Consider the following 12,149-nt stretch of genomic DNA (forward strand, 5'->3'; position numbering starts at 1 on the left):
TTGCAGTAGCGTACAGGCAGCCCCGATCCGATCACCAACTGGTCGGCGGCTGTAAACACCCGCGTGCAAATCGGTGGAACGAATGCGGCCGCTGCTACGGGATGATATTAGCAGCCGATGATGGTATCACCACCGTGCCGGAGTGAACACTGCGTACGGTGTTGCACTGTGGGGTTTGAACGCCTAACTCTTCCTAAGAACGCCAAATGGAAACCGGTGGAGTATCAGGGACACTGTGCCCTTAAAGTAAGCAAGATACTATGTCGTGTTTCCTGTATCCGGCAGGGTCTGCAGACCGAGAGAAGTTGCTGATGTACCGAGTAAGGTCGCGCAGCGGTTAAGACGCTGTATCCATATTCAAGAGGACTGGGCTTCAGACTTCTGGCCGTATAACAGGACTTGGTTTTTCTGTCATTTTCATATATGAATGTCTACACTGTGTACTCCTTAAAATTCGCCTAGCTTTCACATTACAGTATTAATTCCACTGTTTCGGAGCACCGAAGTTTTACATAAGGTAATAATTAATTATTCTTAATCGTATGCGCCCATGTTACAGATAAAAAACAGTGTGAGTGGTGCACAGCGAATAAGTAAAACTGTGAAGGTAATAATTTTAAAAGCTATTGCATTGAACGTTAAAAAAAACCAATTCAGTTACCTTTAAAAAATTAACATGTTTCACTATGTAACAGTTCTGTATTTCACAAGTTGTAGAATAAAAGAAAAACATCTACGGATGGCGAACTTTTGACGGAACTAGTCTGAGGAGATCAAATAAAGCCTTTGCGCCAAGACAGATCAACAATCAATAAATCTCATGCCGTCTTAAATTATCTACTATAAAATTTTCCCAGTTCTCAAACAGCGTCATGTACGAGTTAAATCTCAAGTTTTGGAAAGCATTTACCATATTCTTCGTTATGAACTGATGTGTTGCACTGGGCTGGAGGGGGTGTCAGTGCGGGATCTGTATACGCAAATGCGGAAAATGGGCTGTTAAGAGAGTAAAGTGTCCAGCGCATTCCACTCCTGCGGCCCAAGGCCAGAATCACTTGGCACAGGGACAGCAGAGGACAAGCTCAACACCTCCACTTCTTTTCACTTTTGTGTTTAGAGTCTTTGCGGAACCATCATTTCTAGAGCCAGGTCCGTGACTCCACTAAGATGATAGTTACTGAGTCTCTTAAATTTACTATTGTACATACCAATTTCTGCCTCTTGTTTCATTGCGGAGACACAGTACAGCGAAGCGTGAGGTAAGGTCTTTCAGTCTTCAACGGAAACGTTATGTTCTTTCGTAAGGTGATATTCTGCTTTCGCTGACTGTTCCTTAAAATGGAGTGTAACACGCAGTGCAGCGGTGGGGAAAGAAGAGGACTGTCTGACCTACCCAATTTTCGCCATGTTCAGATGACACTTGGTCAACACCAAGCGCTTTCACATCAAGACTGTCTGTCTTTAGCTCTCCAAGAGGAACGCAACATTAGTGTAACACTTCATTTACTCAATATGAGGCCTATTTTGCATAGGCAGGTCCAAAAAATTGGAAGACTGCCACTCGACTACCTTTTGTTATGTTAGATGAATAAGTTTTTTTTTTCCTTTGGTAATCGGTGAATGAAACTCTAAGTTGGTAAAACTAGTATTATTTTTTTCTGAACAGAGGCTCCAAGCTCCGGTTGCAGATTATCGCGCTCTAAATTTGTCTGAGCTCTGTTTATTCGTGTGTTTGAGGTGAATATTTCCGGGCAGGCTGATGGAACATTTGTCCATTTAAACACCCAGTAGTGAAAAACATTATTAATGGTTGCCGCTTCAAAAGAATACCACGCCAGCCTTTCTTCCTTTCGTTCCACGCGAACTGTTAAGAGTAATGCCCCTGCTGTTCAGTATCACTCGGTCACTGCTGTCTCTTTGAGCGTCTAAAAACAAAATTCTGTAACCATGTTTAGGATTTCCCCAAGTCCGTCAATGATGCCGTCATTGGTGACAGACAGCCAGCTTAGTTTGGACACGAAACCAGGTATCAAGTTATTATGAGAAATGACGGAAAAAGGAGCTATCAAGTGGTCCACCATTAGGCAACGGAAAATTTATGTTCTAAATCAGCAGAAAATTTAAAACAGAAGTTAACTCCGAGACTTATCTAGTGTCATCGTTCATGAAGGGTCACTCTAGCTTTGAGCCATCATTTATGACAATACTTATAATTATATCGCCTCTTTTAAGCAAATTTTATCGTTTTATGTTGGCAAAGAAACTAAAGAAAAGACAACCATTATTAAAATTTGAATCAGATACATAAAAAGAAAGTGATAATATCAATTGTGTTCCTAATCCAGCACCAATATTTAAATTTAATATTTTGTTGTAGAACATTGCCTTTCTGCTACTTGCATTATTTACTTTGAAGAGATGAGTAATTGTCCAGACTTTTCGTAACTAAGGTGCATACGTTTGTTTCGCATCTTAAATCTAATAATAAATCTGGTATAACAGAAAAGACGACTCAAGAGGACGTCGTTATCAGGAGAAAGAAAACTGGCGTTCTACGGATCGGAGCGTGGAATGTCAGATCCCTTAATCGGGCAGGTAGGTTAGAAAATTTAAAAAGGGAACTGGATAGGTTAAAGTTAGACGTAGTGGGAATTAGTGAAGTTCGGTGGCAGGAGAAACAAGACTTTTGGTCAGGTGATTACAGGGTTATAAATACAAAATCAAATAGGAGTAATGCAGGAGTAGGTTTAATAATGAATAAAAAAATAGGAGTGCGGGTTAGCTACTACAAACAGCATAGTGAACGCATTATTGTGGCCAAGATAGACACGAAGCCCACGCCTACTACAGTAGTACAAGTTTATATGCCAACTAGCTCTGCAGATGATGAAGAAATTGATGAAATTTATGACGAGATAAAAGAAATTATTCAGGTAGTAAAGGGAGAAATTATTCAGGTAGTGAAGGGAGACGAAAATTTAATAGTCATGGGTGACTGCAATTCGTCAGTAGGAAAAGGGAGAGAAGGAAACGTAGTAGGTGAATATGGATTGGGGGGAAGAAATGAAAGAGGAAGCCGCCTTGTAGAATTTTGCACAGAGCATAACTTAATCATAGCTAACACTTGGTTCAAGAATCATAAGAGATGGTTGTATACCTGGAAGAATCCTGGAGATACTAAAAGGTATCAGATACATTATATAATGGTAAGACAGAGATTTAGGAACCAGGTTTTAAATTGTAAGACATTTCCAGGGGCAGATGTGGATTCTGACCACAATCTATTGGTTATGAACTGTAGATTGAAACTGAAGAAACTGCAAAAAGGTGGGAATTTAAGGAGATGGGACCTGGATAAACTGAAAAAACCAGAGGTTGTAGAGAGTTTCTGGAAGAGCATAAGGGAACAATCGACAGGAATGGGGGAAAGAAATACAGTAGAAGAAGAATGGGTAGCTCTGAGGGATGAAGTAGTGAAGGCAGCAGAGGATCAAGTAGGTAAAAAGACGAGGGCTAATAGAAATCCTTGGGTAACAGAAGAAATATTGAATTTAATTGATGAAAGGAGAAAATATGCAGTAAATGAAGCAGGCAAAAAGGAATACAAACGTCTCAAAAATAATATCGACAGGAAGTGCAAAATGGCTAAGCAGGGATGGCTAGAGGACAAATGTAAGGATGTAGAGGCTTGTCTCACTAGGGGTAAGATAGATACTGCCTACCGGAAAATTAAAGAGGCCTTTGGAGAGAAGAGAACCACTTGTATGAATATCAAGAGCTCAGATGGCAACCCAGTTCTAAGCAAAGAAGGGAAGGCAGAAAGGTGGAAGTAATATATAGAGGGTTTATACAAGGGCGATGTACTTGTGGACAGTATTATGGAAATGGAAGAGGATGTAGATGAAGATGAAATGAGAGATAAGATTTAGCGTGAAGAGTTTGACAGAGCACTGAAAGACCTGAGTCGAAACAAGGCCCCGGGAGTAGACAACATTCCATTAAAACTACTGATGGCCTTGGGAGAACCAGTCATGACAAAACTCTACCATCTGGTGAGCAAGATGTATGAGACAGGCGAAATACCCACAGACTTCAAGAAGAATATAATAATTCCAATCCCAAAGAAAGCAGGTGCTGACAGATGTGAAAATTACCGAACTATCAGTTTAATAAGTCACAGCTGCAAAATACTAACGCGAATTCTTTACAGACGAATGGAAAAACTGGTAGAAGCGGACCTCGGGGAAGATCAGTTTGGATTCCGTTGAAATGTTGGAACACGTGAGGCAATACTAACCTTACGACTAATCTTAGAAGAAAGATTAAGAAAAGGCAAACCTATGTTTCTAGCATTTGTAGACTTAGAGAAAGCTTTTGACAACGTTAACTGGAATACTCTCTTTCAAATTCTGAAGGTGGCAGGGGTAAAATACAGGGAGCGAAGTCTATTTACAATTTGTACAGAAACCAGATGGCAGTTATAAGAGTCGAGGGGCATGAAAGGGAAGCAGTGGTTGGGAAAGGAGTGAGACAGGGTTGTAGCCTCTCCCCGATGTTATTCAATCTGTATATTGAGCAAGCAGTAAACGAAACAAAAGAAAAATTCGGAGTAGGTATTAAAATTCATGGAGAAGAAGTAAAAACTTTGAGGTTCGCCGATGACATTGTAATTCTGTCAGAGACAGCAAAGGACTTGGAAGAGCAGTTGAACGGAATTGCCAGTGTCTTGAAAGGAGGATATAAGATGAACATCAACAAAAGCAAAACGAGGATAATGGAATGTAGTCAAATTAAATCGGGTGATGCTGAGGGGATTAGATTAGGAAATGAGACACTTAAAGTAGTAAAGGAGTTTTGCTATTTAGGGAGTAAAATAACTGATGATGGTCGAAGTAGAGAGGATATAAAATGTAGACTGGCAATGGCAAGGAAATCGTTTCTGAAGAAGAGAAATTTGTTAACATCGAGTATAGATTTAAGTGTCAGGGAGTCGTTTCTGAAAGTATTTGTATGGAGTGTAGCCATTTATGGAAGTGAAACATGGACGATAACCAGTTTGGACAAGAAGAGAATAGAAGCTTTCGAAATGTGGTGCTACAGAAGAATGCTGAAGATAAGGTGGGTAGATCACGTAACTAATGAGGAGGTATTGAATAGGATTGGGGAGAAGAGAAGTTTGTGGCACAACTTGACTAGAAGAAGGGATCGGTTGGTAGGACATGTTTTTGAGGCATCAAGGGATCACAAATTTAGCATTGGAGGGCAGCGTGGAGGGTAAAAATCGTACAGGGAGACCAAGAGATGAATACACTAAGCAGATTCAGAAGGATGTAGGTTGCAGTAGGTAGTGGGAGATGAAGAAGCTTGCACAGGATAGAGTAGGATGGAAAGCTGCATCAAACGAGTCTCAGGACTGAAGACCACAACAACAACAACAACAGAAAATAGTACTCCTTCCTCAATTGCTTTCTCATATGCAGTCTCAAAACAAGCAGCATTTTGTACATGTTTCCCTTGTCAGTTCACCAAACGATTTGTTCTGTCTTGTTTCTTCACGTGATGGTGTTACTGCCTTGAATGTGAACACAGGCACCACTCACGATCCGTCCTCACAACCTCATTTTCAGCAGGACCCCTCTCCTACTTTCCAAACTTATTTAGAAGCTTGGAGAAATGTCCTTTCAGAAGGAGGTCTGTGAGGTCTTTCCGTGAGTTATGCCTATATAGCTTGGTCAATAAGGCCACTTCCCACGAAAAGCAATGTTCTGGGTTCGAGTCCCGTCTAGTACAAAATTCTAATCTGTCAGGAATATTCAGAACAGTGCGCAGTCCGCTGCAAACAGGTAGAGCCATTCTGGGAAAGTAAAGCGACTGGGAAGTCAATAAGAGAACGAATAGTGTCTCAGTGAAGACGTACAGGAATTTCAGCGGAAGATATTGTCATAGTTTTGTAAAATAGAATTTTTGCATTCTAATAATCATCAGCGATACAGCATAGTGTATCAGTGCGACGAAAGATGTAGGCGACCGATCACCAAATATGTTGTGGTCTTCAGTCGCATGACCGGTTTGATGCAGCTTTCCTCTCTGCCCTACCCTGTTCATGTCTTTTTAGCTCTACATAACCACTGCAACCTACATTCGTCTGAAACTGCTTGCTGTGTCTGAGGCTTGGTCTCCACCTCTACAGTTTTTGACCCTCCTTCACACTTGCCTCAGTTTCCGAATTGACGATTCTGTGATGCCTCATGATGTGTCTTATGAACCGATACTCTTTTAATCAAGTTTTGCCATCAATTTGTTTTCCTCTCAATTTTGGTCACTGCATCCACGTTAGCTATTCGATCTGCTCCTCAAATCTGCAGCATTCGTCTGTAACATCACACATCAAAATCTTTACTGTTCACGTTCCACTGCCATACAAGCCTGCCCTCCAGACAAATGCATTCATAAAAGTCCTCCTAACATATATTGTGATAGTAAATTTCTCTTCTTCAGAAAATATGCTCACACTCTTAACAGTCAGCAATTCAAAATCTCTCTAATTCGCTCATAGTCGGCTATATATCTGCCTGAATAGTAAAACTCGTCCTTTTAGTGTCTCTCTTATAATCCAATTCCTTTAGCATCACGTGCTGTAATTCAACTAAATTCCACTATCGTTGATTTAAATTTGTTGATGTTCATCTTACAACCATTTTCCAAAACATGAATTCCGTTTAGCCTATCTTCCACTTATTTTCCCCTTCTATGTAATGGGCAAACCTCGAAGTTTTTATTTCCTCTCCCTGTACTCTAACTGCTTTTCCAGGGTTCCCCTTGGTTTCCTTTACTGTTTGCTCTATGTAAAAATAGGTGGACGTCAGGTGTAGGCAACAGCTTGTCTCACTGCCATCTCAACTGTAGCCTCCATTTCAAGTCCTCCTACTCTAACAACTGCATTCCGTTTCTGTATAAATTGCAGATGAAACTCCGCTACCTGTGTTTTACTTCTACTACTTTAGGATTTCGATGAGCAGATTCCAATCATTGTCAAAGTGATCTTAATCTATAAATGCTATAAATGTATGTTTGCCTTTCCTTTATTTCTTAGGAAATTTGCAGGGTCAATATTACACTGCGTTTTACTGCATTTATCCTTAATCCAAAGCAATATTCCCAGAGGTCAGTGTCTACCAGTTTTTACATTATTATATGAATAATTAGTGCAAGTGTTTTGTGTTTATTATATATAAAATAAGTAGTTTGTTAGTACTGACAGCCGTCAGAACCTTGACTTTCTTTGACTGAGAATTATGACATGCCTCTAGAAGTCTGAGGATATTTTGCCTATCTTATACATCTCGCGGCAACGAATTTGCCGCAGTGGTAACACAGAAGTTAAGCACTGTCGGATTTGGATGGGTGACCGTCTTGTTTGTTTGCTCGGTGCTGTTTGTAAGCGGGGTGCACTTAGCCCTTGTGAGGTCATTTGAGAAGCTACTTGATTGAGATTTAGCGGCTCTGATCAGGAAACATGACGACTGCCGGGAGAGCAGTGTGCTGACCACATGCCCCTTCATATACACATCCAGTGCCGCTGATCGACTGAGGCTGACAGTGCTATCGGTCGGTACCGTTGGAGCTTCAGAGGTCTGTTCAGACGGAGTTTAGTTTAGTTTCTACATCATGCAAATTGGGCGGAATAGTTTTGCTGTGCCTGGCACTCCGTAATATAACAAACAGGTATTTAGCCACTGCTTAATCTTGTTCGATATATACACCTGTTTCGCTCGTGCTGTATGCTAGTGGATTCTAGTTAGAGCACTTTTCCAGTTACTCGATTTTTTCTACCTACACATCGTATCACCTCAAACGTCCTTGAAGCCCTTTAGCTTAGCCAAGATGGCTAATGATCCCCTGAAGTAATACTGTAGGGAAGCAGCCTACTCACGCCTTATAAAATTCTCATCAGTCTTTCCATTGTGTGCCAGCCTAGTCTGCTGTAACCACCTCTAACGTCATAAATGTTGCGCAATACTTTAAAAATCAAGTAAATAACCTGAAACGGTTCTAGCATGTCAGGTGTAATACTAAATCAATATGTGTTGAATGTCAGTTCAATAACTTTAACCATTTTCGAAATTTGGACGTTTTTCTGTAAAAATCATTGGCGCAACAGAAAAGAGCTAGAAACTTAAAAATTTATATTTAGATTCCTTTTTCATAATAATTTAGTAAAAACAGTATTTTGGATCTCACAAATTAAAATTTTTGTTGAAATTCATGATTTTCTAGTTTTTGTCTTAAAAATTAAGGAAGCAAGATAGGTTAAGTAGGCGAATAAATAAGGCTAGGGTGTTTGAATTTAAGTAGAAGGGAGATTCGCTATAATCATAAAATTGTGAGAAGTTTCAATTGAATAACTATAAATCTATGGCGATAGTGTATCTCCAAAGGGCAAGTTCAGAGCTCGTCTACTGCGTGTAGTGTAATTAAATTAATTCTCTCGCCCAAAATATTTGACTTAGCCACGTCAGACTTTTATTATGATTACTTACCTGTGTGTTGATTGCACATTTACATTGAGAGCTTCATTGGCCATCAGCAAAGGAAGCAATGATTTATTCGATAACTTAAAGTGGTGCATTACTAGCCCAGCGGCTAGTCGGGAGAGCCGATTTGATGAGGTGTTACCTTAGCCGTCCGCACCGCGGCTTTATATATAAGAACGCTGCGCGAGGAAAAAGGCCCCAGTTCTCTCCAGACGCTGAATAGCACACCACGTGTGCCGGGAGTCGCGTCGCGTCGGTATCATTGCTATAAACAGCCTTGGATACCGTAATAAGTTACTCGGGATACGCGTAACCATGAAATCGTTTTCGAGTGAAGTGCTAATTCTGGGATGACTTTAATGATCTATCTTCAGTTTGCGTATGTCGTATTTTCACGTGCAATTGCGGGACAGACATTCTACCATTATTTAGCGTGGCGTTTGATGAACATTATCATCAAATTATGGCGAGCATTCACTTAAACATTTAATTTGAACAGTTATAGTTGTATCAGCGCATTAGACTCTGAACTGCTCTGGTAGTTGGATTGTGTGGATTCATTTTGGTCCGTGACTTTCAGAATATAGTGAACATTTTTAGAAAATCGTTTTTGATTATGAATCCCAGAGAATCTCCTAATTCCTCAGAGCTATAAGCTGTAGCTATAAGTGTATTTCTTAGATGAAGTGGGCACTAGGAATTCTAATTACAGGCTTCATGTTTTGCTAATCACTTTCTGGTTGCCAATATTGCAGTTAGAGAGCCAGTGTTGAGAACGGCAAAAAAACAGCATAAATAATAGGAACATTTATATAACAATTAATTCCACCCGCCGCCCCACATATGGTTAATCGGCCGGGAAATGCATCTTTTCTACATTACAAACCAAACATTCTACATTTAAATAAATAACAACATAAATTCCACCAGCCGCCCCACAATACGCGCGCGGATTGTTGTGTCTAATCGGTAGCACTTACGGAGCGTTTCATATACTTGTCTGTAGAATATCGTTCAAGACAAATGAAGTTTGTTTGTAGAATATCATTCACGACAAGCAAGGTATCGCAGCCTAATCCATACACTTTAAGAAAAAAAGACGCACCAAGAAATAATTTTCAGAATGGGACAGAAATCAACAGATAGGATGTACATGTGCAGACAAACATATGATTACAGTTTCAGAAAAATTGGATGAGTTATTCAAGAGAAGGGGCTTCATAAACTGAGCAAGTCAATAACGTGTTGGTCCGCCTCTGGCCCTACGCAAGCAGTCATTCGGCTTAGAATTGATTGATAGAGTCGTTGGATGGCCTCCCGAGAGATATCGAGCCAAATTCTTTCCAACTGGCATGTCAGATCATCAAAATCCCGAGCTGGTTGGGGGGCTCTGCCCACAATGCTACAAACATTTTCAATTGACGAGAGATCCAGCGACCTAGTAGGCTAAGATAGAATTTTGGAAGCACGAAGACGAACAGTAGAAAGTCTCACAGAGTGCGGGCCGGCATTATCTTGCTGAAATGTAAGTTTGGAATGGCTTGCCATGACGGACACAAAAACGAGGCATATTGTCGATGTAGTGATGTGCTGTAAGGGTACCGTGGATGACAACCAAGGTGGTAGAACTATGAAAAGGAATTGGACCCCAGACAATCATTCCTGGTTGTCGAGCTGTGTGATGGGCGAGAGTCAGGTTGGTATGCCACCGTTGCCCTGCATGTCTCCAGACTCTTATTTGCTGGTTATTGGGGCTCAATTCGAAGTCGGGCTCATCGCTGAATATAATCTACTCCAGTGAATGAGATTCCAGGCCAAAGACACGTTTGGAGACGCCCCGGGAAGCGATGGGATGCCAACCTTACTGTCGCCTGCCATACGGCCTGAGAGCTAGGAGTGTTAGTCTGGGCTGACACAAGACGCCACACGAATAAAACTCAGCACATTATAAACGTCTGTCACTGCTAAAATATTTAAAAACACACAGTATCCTGTCCAGAATGCCATGTCCATATACATATTGCCTATAGATTTGTGGCATGTGACAATCATCTGTAGGGAATATGTATATGCGATATGTATGTGGCCTTTTGGACTGTTTGTAAATGTTTTAGCAATGTCAAAAGTTTGTAATGTGCTGATTTTCATCCATTCGACATCATGTGTCAGCGTAAAATGAACATATTTTAGTACCAAACCCGTTTGTCTTGAATAAAAAAATATTTGTGGAATCTTGGATTTTGAATGATTTTTATAATCATTTGTTTGTCTGCACATGTACATCACACCTACCGATTTCCGTCCCATTCGGATAATTCCTTCGGGGTGTGTCCGCTTTTCCCTTCAATTTTTTTTGCCATCAAGTGTATTTCATTCGTAAATCCGAATATTATGTACTTTTTTTAACGTTGAGTACCAGACACCATCCCTTACTACCGTAGCGCTCGAAGTGTTTGTAGTTTGTGTCGTTTATATACGCCGAAGTCCACGGGTCGGTATTGCTGCCACCGTAGCTACAGGCTGTTTCAAAAATGACCGGTATATTTGAAACGGCCATAAAAACTAAACGAGCAGCGATAGAAATACACCGTTTGTTGCAATATGCTTGGGACAACAGTACATTTTCAGGCGGACAAACTTTCGAAATTACAGTAGTTACAATTTTCAACAACAGATGGCGCTGCAAGTGATGTGAAAGATATAGAAGACAACGCAGTCTGTGGGTGCGCCATTCTGTACGTCGTCTTTCTGCTGTAAGCGTGTGCTGTTCACAACGTGCAAGTGTGCTGTAGACAACATGGTTTATTCCTTAGAACAGAGGATTTTTCTGGTGTTGGAATTCCACCGCCTAGAACACAGTGTTGTTGCAACAAGACGAAGTTTTCAACGGAGGTTTAATGTAACCAAAGGACCGAAAAGCGATACAATAAAGGATCTGTTTGAAAAATTTCAACGGACTGGGAACGTGACGGATGAACGTGCTGGAAAGGTAGGGCGACCGCGTACGGCAACCACAGAGGGCAACGCGCAGCTCGTGCAGCAGGTGATCCAACAGCGGCCTCGGGTTTCCGTTCGCCGTGTTGCAGCTGCGGTCCAAATGACGCCAACGTCCACGTATCGTCTCATGCGCCAGAGTTTACACCTCTATCCATACAAAATTCAAACGCGGCAACCCCTCAGCGCCGCTCCCATTGCTGCACGAGAGACATTCGCTAACGATATAGTGCACAGGATTGATGACGGCGATATGCATGTGGGCAGCATTTGGTTTACTGACGAAGCTTATTTTTACCTGGACGGCTTCGTCAATAAACAGAACTGGCGCATATTGGGAACCGAAAAGCCCCATGTTGCAGTCCCATCGTCCCTGCATCCTCAAAAAGTACTGGTCTGGGCCGCCATTTCTTCCAAAGGAATCATTGGCCCATTTTTCAGATCCGAAACGATTACTGCATCACGCTATCTGGACATTCTTCGTGAATTTGTGGCGGTACAAACTGCCTTAGACGACACTGCGAACACCTCGTGGTTTATGCAAGATGGTGCCCGGCCACATCGCACGGCCGACGTCTTTAATTTCCTGAATGAATATTTCGATGATCGTGTGATTGCTTT

Source organism: Schistocerca nitens, chromosome 6 (genome assembly GCF_023898315.1).
Source record: "Schistocerca nitens isolate TAMUIC-IGC-003100 chromosome 6, iqSchNite1.1, whole genome shotgun sequence".
Lineage (NCBI taxonomy): Eukaryota > Metazoa > Arthropoda > Insecta > Orthoptera > Acrididae > Schistocerca > Schistocerca nitens.